The sequence below is a fragment of the Anabrus simplex genome, chromosome 5, assembly GCF_040414725.1.
Source record: "Anabrus simplex isolate iqAnaSimp1 chromosome 5, ASM4041472v1, whole genome shotgun sequence".
Lineage (NCBI taxonomy): Eukaryota > Metazoa > Arthropoda > Insecta > Orthoptera > Tettigoniidae > Anabrus > Anabrus simplex.
Window position 1 is genome coordinate 52,145,839 of NC_090269.1, and position 6,147 is coordinate 52,151,985.

The 6,147-nt window shown below is 40.7% G+C and overlaps 1 pseudogene; it reads right to left on the reverse strand.

The window, feature by feature from the left end:
* Positions 1–5,311: 5,311 nt before the first annotated feature.
* On the reverse strand, positions 5,312–5,371 carry LOC136875163 (U6 spliceosomal RNA; annotated as a pseudogene).
* Between the last annotated feature and the right edge of the window lie 776 nt (positions 5,372–6,147).

Sequence of the window (6,147 nt, forward strand, 5' to 3'; positions counted from 1 at the left end):
CTGCTTGTAAAACATGTTAAAATGCACAAAAAAAGGTCGAAAACATGCACAATAAATCCTAAGTGTGAAATTTATGCACTAATCTCAAATATATGCAAATATACACATATACCAGGTGGCTCAAGAACGCCGTACTTTCTACTTACAAATGCCCCGCATGCACAAATGATGAATGGGAAGTCTGCCAACTGATTTTCACAGGCGCACTACTGCCAGTGGGTAGGTTACGTCAGAATATGAAGAGATAAGGACCAGCCTCTCGCTCGCAGCATGTTACTCAGCGATACAGGTTTAATGTACCCCTTGCAATAGTAAACATCGTTTTCCACCGCATACTTCTAGGCTGGTGTATGGTACAGCCGCACTGTATTTGCTGTCAGCATATCGGCAATGGATAGTGTGTTCAGCAGCGACAAAATACACAGACATTATTTTAATCTGGACAACCTGGTCGGAATGCAGCCGAAGCTCCAAACAGACGTAGGCCAATGCCCCCTACACACGTATTTCACCGAACAGTATTAGTTTTTGTTTCATACAAGCAACCCTATTATCGAGTGGAATGTCTACAAACAATGTCGAGCTCTTTCTGCAACGGTAGCATTGGGTGGTCTTGGAACACCCTCCATACTCACGAGACATGAGTCGTAGTGACTTCGACCTGTTTCAGAAGTTGAAGGAAACGCTCCGAGGCCACCGATTTCCTGACGTGGCATCTGTACTCCGCGCAGTAGGGCGCTCTGTCACTGTCATCAACATAGAACGCCTTGCCAACGGTCTCCAACGGCTCTCAGACATTTGGCAGAAGGCAATAGACTTTGCGGGTGACTACAATGAAGGGATGTAATACAATTGTACTTGTTAATTCATATCATATTTCGTTCTATCAATATTGCGACTACTTTATTTACAACCCTCGTATTCACACCTGTTATAGTATGAAGCACAATCTCACAGTAAGTTTTTAAAAACAATGTTTTTATTGCATACAGTGCCACTCTTTTTACCTTCTTCACAGGTTTTTTAAGAACAACCTTGGCATCCCCTGGATTATTTACGAGGCTAAATGCTACAAATATTTTCCCCTATGTGAACACTGGTCTGGGAAGACAGATTCCTATTTTCCTGAAAGTCTGTCCTTGCACTTTATTTATTGTAATTTCAAATTCCAGTCTTAACTGGAATTGCAGTCTTGTCACGCAGAAAGGTATGTTGGGATCTGTAGAAACTAATTTAGTTCTTGACAAGAAAACAATGTTTTCCTGACCAGTTCGTGTGATGCCTTCCAATTTTATTGATTGTGCCATTAAGTCACGTACCACAATGCCAACTACATTAACTAATGCTGAGTCTAAGTTCATGTTTCTGATGAGCATAACAATTATACCAACTTTCAGGATGAGTTTGTGTGGTGGCATTCCTGAAGGTGTAATGGAGTTGAGAAACTCTAGTGGTATGTTTAACCTCGCCGTAGGATTATCTGTGATGACTAAGTCTACATTGCAGTACGCTTTGAAATCTCCAAGAATTAAGTTGTTATGAAATTTCGACTTTGTAATTCAGATGGCTTTGGAGGAATGGATATTTTTATTTTTAGGTCTTTACCTCCATTTAATCCGCTAAGAAGCGGAAGGTTTTAATACTCTGTCTTATTTAACTTCTCTAAAATATCGAAGGCATAAGAGAAAAACCGTTAAATGAAATTTCAACTATTGTATGGCAAACGGTTAGGGAGGATTTAATATCTTAATTTTTTGCCAATTGTCATGCTTCCGACGCATTACATCACTAGAATGCCAACGTCGCATGCGCGATGCGTAAATACATGCATTCGCTTAAATCAGCTATAACATCATTTACCTTACACTTACGCTTTCATAATAAGTAAGACAATCAAGACAAAACTTCTAGTCTTTCTTCACACATTTCTCACAAGCCGGAAATGACTCAGTCAAGGTCAGGGTAGGTATAAAGTTGGCTGCCCTTTCTTCATCCCCCTGTGGTCTCAATTGCTATGTAACTTCCAGCTCGCTCGCTGTTAGTTTCTGTGGATTCCTTTCGTTATCCTTCGGCCAATTATTGAATTCATTTTTGTATTGTTTCTTTCGATGTGTAATTGTACGGTGCAGCACTTCTGGAGACCTATGAGGCTTGGCAGGAAAAGAAGAAGTGCTCGGCATCTGATGGAACTATATGCAGCTCAAAACTTGTAATTATTTTGTGATTTTGTTTCTGTGTTTACCTTCGAGAAGTTGATATTTTTCAAAACTAGAAGAAATTTTCGCGTTTTGTATACAGAGATTTTTAAAAACGAGGGCTTTTCATTGTTTATGAAGAACTTGAAAGTACGAAAAACAAAACATTTATTTTTCCAAAATTTTGACCGCCTTACCAGATAAGTAAGTAAATTATATAATACTTATATGAGCATGTTAAATAAAGTTTTCTGAGTAATATGGTGTGCTGCATGTCTAACTTTTTTCTCACAGTTTGAAAGCAAGAGCCCAAGAAATAAGAATCTTCCATATTACATCTTTCACGTTTTACGTTCTCTTCAGTCTCAACATATCGACGCAACAGTTTCTTATGTATTTTTCAAAAAGATGCGCATATCCTCGAGTTCGAAAAGAAGAAAATATAGTTCGGATAAACCAGAAATCCAAATTAATGAGCGCCGAATAAATGAGGCTGTAGTGTACTAGGAAATAACGCAGGAGTAACCAATACACTGAGATAGCTATGTTAGAAATGTTGACGATATTGTTAATATTATATCCAGTTAAACTGTAAATGTATCGTTATTGAGTATTTACGCAGTGTACCTCATAAAAGTAAGAAATGGCAAGGCTAATATAGCTAAATGGTAGAAAATAGAATCTGAAATCTGAAGGTTGTGTTCTGGTTGGCCTTTTATGCTTTGTACGTAACGTATATTTGACATGTAATGTATTTATATGAGACGATCTAATGAGATTAAGTGAAATGTTTGTATATGTTCTGAAAACACACATTCTTGTCCTGTTCACAACTCCGTGATTAATACAAGGGCCTTCTCCCAAAATCACTAGTGTCTGGAACTTGAGCAACCTACAGTTTAAAGTTTCGTCATTCCTTTACGGCAGATCATGGCCATGAAGGAAGATGGGACTTATATTTCGCCCGTTATCTACTTGGTAATTTGTTCTCAGAGTGAATGCTAGACGGATCTCTCTCGCTGGATTACTTCCCCTGAGATGGAAGGTAGAACAGGCAAAGGTATTGTGTCCGTTACAGAACCGGAAACGAAGCCAGGGAAGCGTGGGATGTAAACCTCCGCAAAGCCCATTGGAGTATGTATCACTCAGCCTCTTCGTTTAATTTCCTTGTACAACCCTAAGCAGTGTGCGGAAGTATATAACAAGAACGGTAACAAGTATAGCACAATTTACATGACATTTTATGTATTCAAATTAGCACGTAATACTATTTGTAGTAATATAACAAGAGTGCCAGATTTTAACTACAGAGAATCTGGATCCCGATTTGTATTTGTTTTGACTATTTAGCGAATAACTAAAAATGACTTAACCGTTTTCAGAAAACCCGTACTGAGAACGTGCCATGGCTGTCTATGAGAGATTGTTTTGAATGTGTTCAAGTGAGATTCCTGCCAATTTAAGGTATTTTTATATCTCCGATCTATTTCACAGTATCGTTTATTTTTCTTGATAATTATTATCTTCGACAACGATATATATCTCCAGAATTCCTAATAAACTTTTCGCAAAAACTGTCGCATTTCCCCACCCCTCATTATCAATTTGTAAGGAGGAACTGAACCCGCTACGTTTGTAACTGGTCAGTGACTAGCCGACAGTCCCACTAAGTTCTGCTCTAAGGAAATCCTCTATTTATACAAAATAATTAAGATAGTTTTATCACCAGCAAGACAACTGCAAGGAGTACGAAAAAAGATGTGCCACCTGCTGCAGTAAGAACGGGATGAAGACATAGCTCTTGTTAGCGTCTGCATTCCAGCAATGTACCCTGGAGCAGAGCTGGAGCTGCTGCCTGATGGGATGCGCTCCCTCACTTAATTACCTCATTGCTTCATTAGTAATTAATTAAACCTGCTCATGGTATTACAGAGCACTCAAGGTGCCCATAAATCACTCCACTTCACTCGTCGAACACTGGCCGTCGTCCGGTAACTACGTCTTACGAGTACTCAATCATGAGATTATATGACAAAAACGATTTAAAGATTTACCAACACTGTCCTCTGAAGATTCACTCAGGGGCTCACCACACTATTGATACAAGTCCAGCAATCGCAAGTTCCTGTCATATTCCAGTAATAATACCATTACCTTTAACCAGGCTCACTGTGAGTTTATTCTGCCCGAACTCTCATGATCATTTTTAGTAAGGTAGGGGGCCCATATTTCGTCCCCACAGCAGATTTCGACTTATAGAAATTCAGGAATAATATGGACAAAGCTAGAAATTGGTATATATATTACTAAATATATTCTCCACTTACTCTTCTAAGCTAAGGTAGTCAATATTTGACATAAATATAAACACTATAAAAACTAAACTATCAAAATGTGTACGTAATTTCGTTCCTCACCAAATTTATGAAAAGTACAATTCATTTTAATGTATTTTCCCTTTCTAACCTTACCAAACACTTTCCCTATAATACTTGAAGGCCATCTATGAACAATTACTTCTTGGTATTGTTTTTAACATCGTCTTTCAGCGTTGCTCGTGGTATGTTAAACACTTTACTTGCACGTTCGTAACCCATTATCTTGTCCCTCACAGCCTTAATAGCCTTCTTCACAACCTCCTCACCCCAATGCTCGCGTTTCCCATTTAAAAATAATAATAAAAAACTTCATAAATATCAAATAAAGTGAAAGGGGACGGAATTACGAGCATTCCCTGATTTATTACAATGGCCGCTACAGTAAATGGATTGGAAACCAGGCTTTGTTTACCCGTTCAGATTTCTCCTTACGGTAGAAGCTTTTGGGATGCTTTAGGATTTCAATGGATTCCCTTTTTAGCCAAGCATGATACGATACAGTAGTTGACAGTACTTTGGTGTGGCTGTCCATTGCTGAAAACCTTAAATCATAGAGGACGCGATGGCCACCGCAAACCAGAAAAAGCAACGCGTGATCAGTTGCCAGTCTACGCCAAGGCAGGTCGACGTACATCGGGTTCCTTAATGCTTCAATCATCCGCGGAAGGACAGCCAATCAGCGACCGCCCCTCCAGCATGGCGGACCAATAGGCGAGCAGGTAGAACTGCAACACCACTCCATGCTAATCTTCTCTGTATCATTCCAATTTTAGTATATGTACCGCCGAAGTGAGTTACCTTAGCGACCGTAGTTTCCAAATCTCCGTAAGTTAAGGAGCTATCGACAGCACGCCCCATCACAACCGGAGTCGCAAAGTGGAGTAATTTCCCCCGTGCTGTTCAAAATATATGCCTCCGACATGCCGAAACCTGCGAACACCAAATTATACTTACATGCTGACGACACAGCTCTGTCCGCGGTCTCGTGGCAGGCCTCCACAGTCGAACAACACCTTCAGGCAGCGCTGACCACTATCGAGCCCTGGCTCGAGAAGTGGCGCATCAAAATTAACGTAGGCAAATGCCAGGCTACGCTCTTCACGAAGAGACGTGGGAGATTATTGGGCGGTCTGAACTTCTTTGACGAAGTTATCAGATAGTCCGATAGTGCAAAGTACCTTGGGGTCATCCTGGACCACAGACTGACCTACCATCAGCATGTAAATACTATTTCAGGCTCAGACCACGCAAGGGTATCAAAATTATTCCCCATGGTTTAGACTGAAAACAGCCTCACACAAGAAAACAGGCTCATCCTGTACACGACGATGATAACGCCGCTACTTGAGTATGCCTGTCCTATATGGGGCGTTGCCGCCGACTGCCACCTGCGTAGGCTGCAGTCCGTTCAGAACCGGGCCCTGCGGCTTATAACGGGTTGCGATCGGTGCACACGTATCACCCACCTCCACGACCTGCGTCAGATAGACACCGTTAGGGTGAGAATGGTCAAACTAGCCACAACAATTCACAAGAGGGTACCACTGTGTGGTAACCCCCTCATTAACGCATTA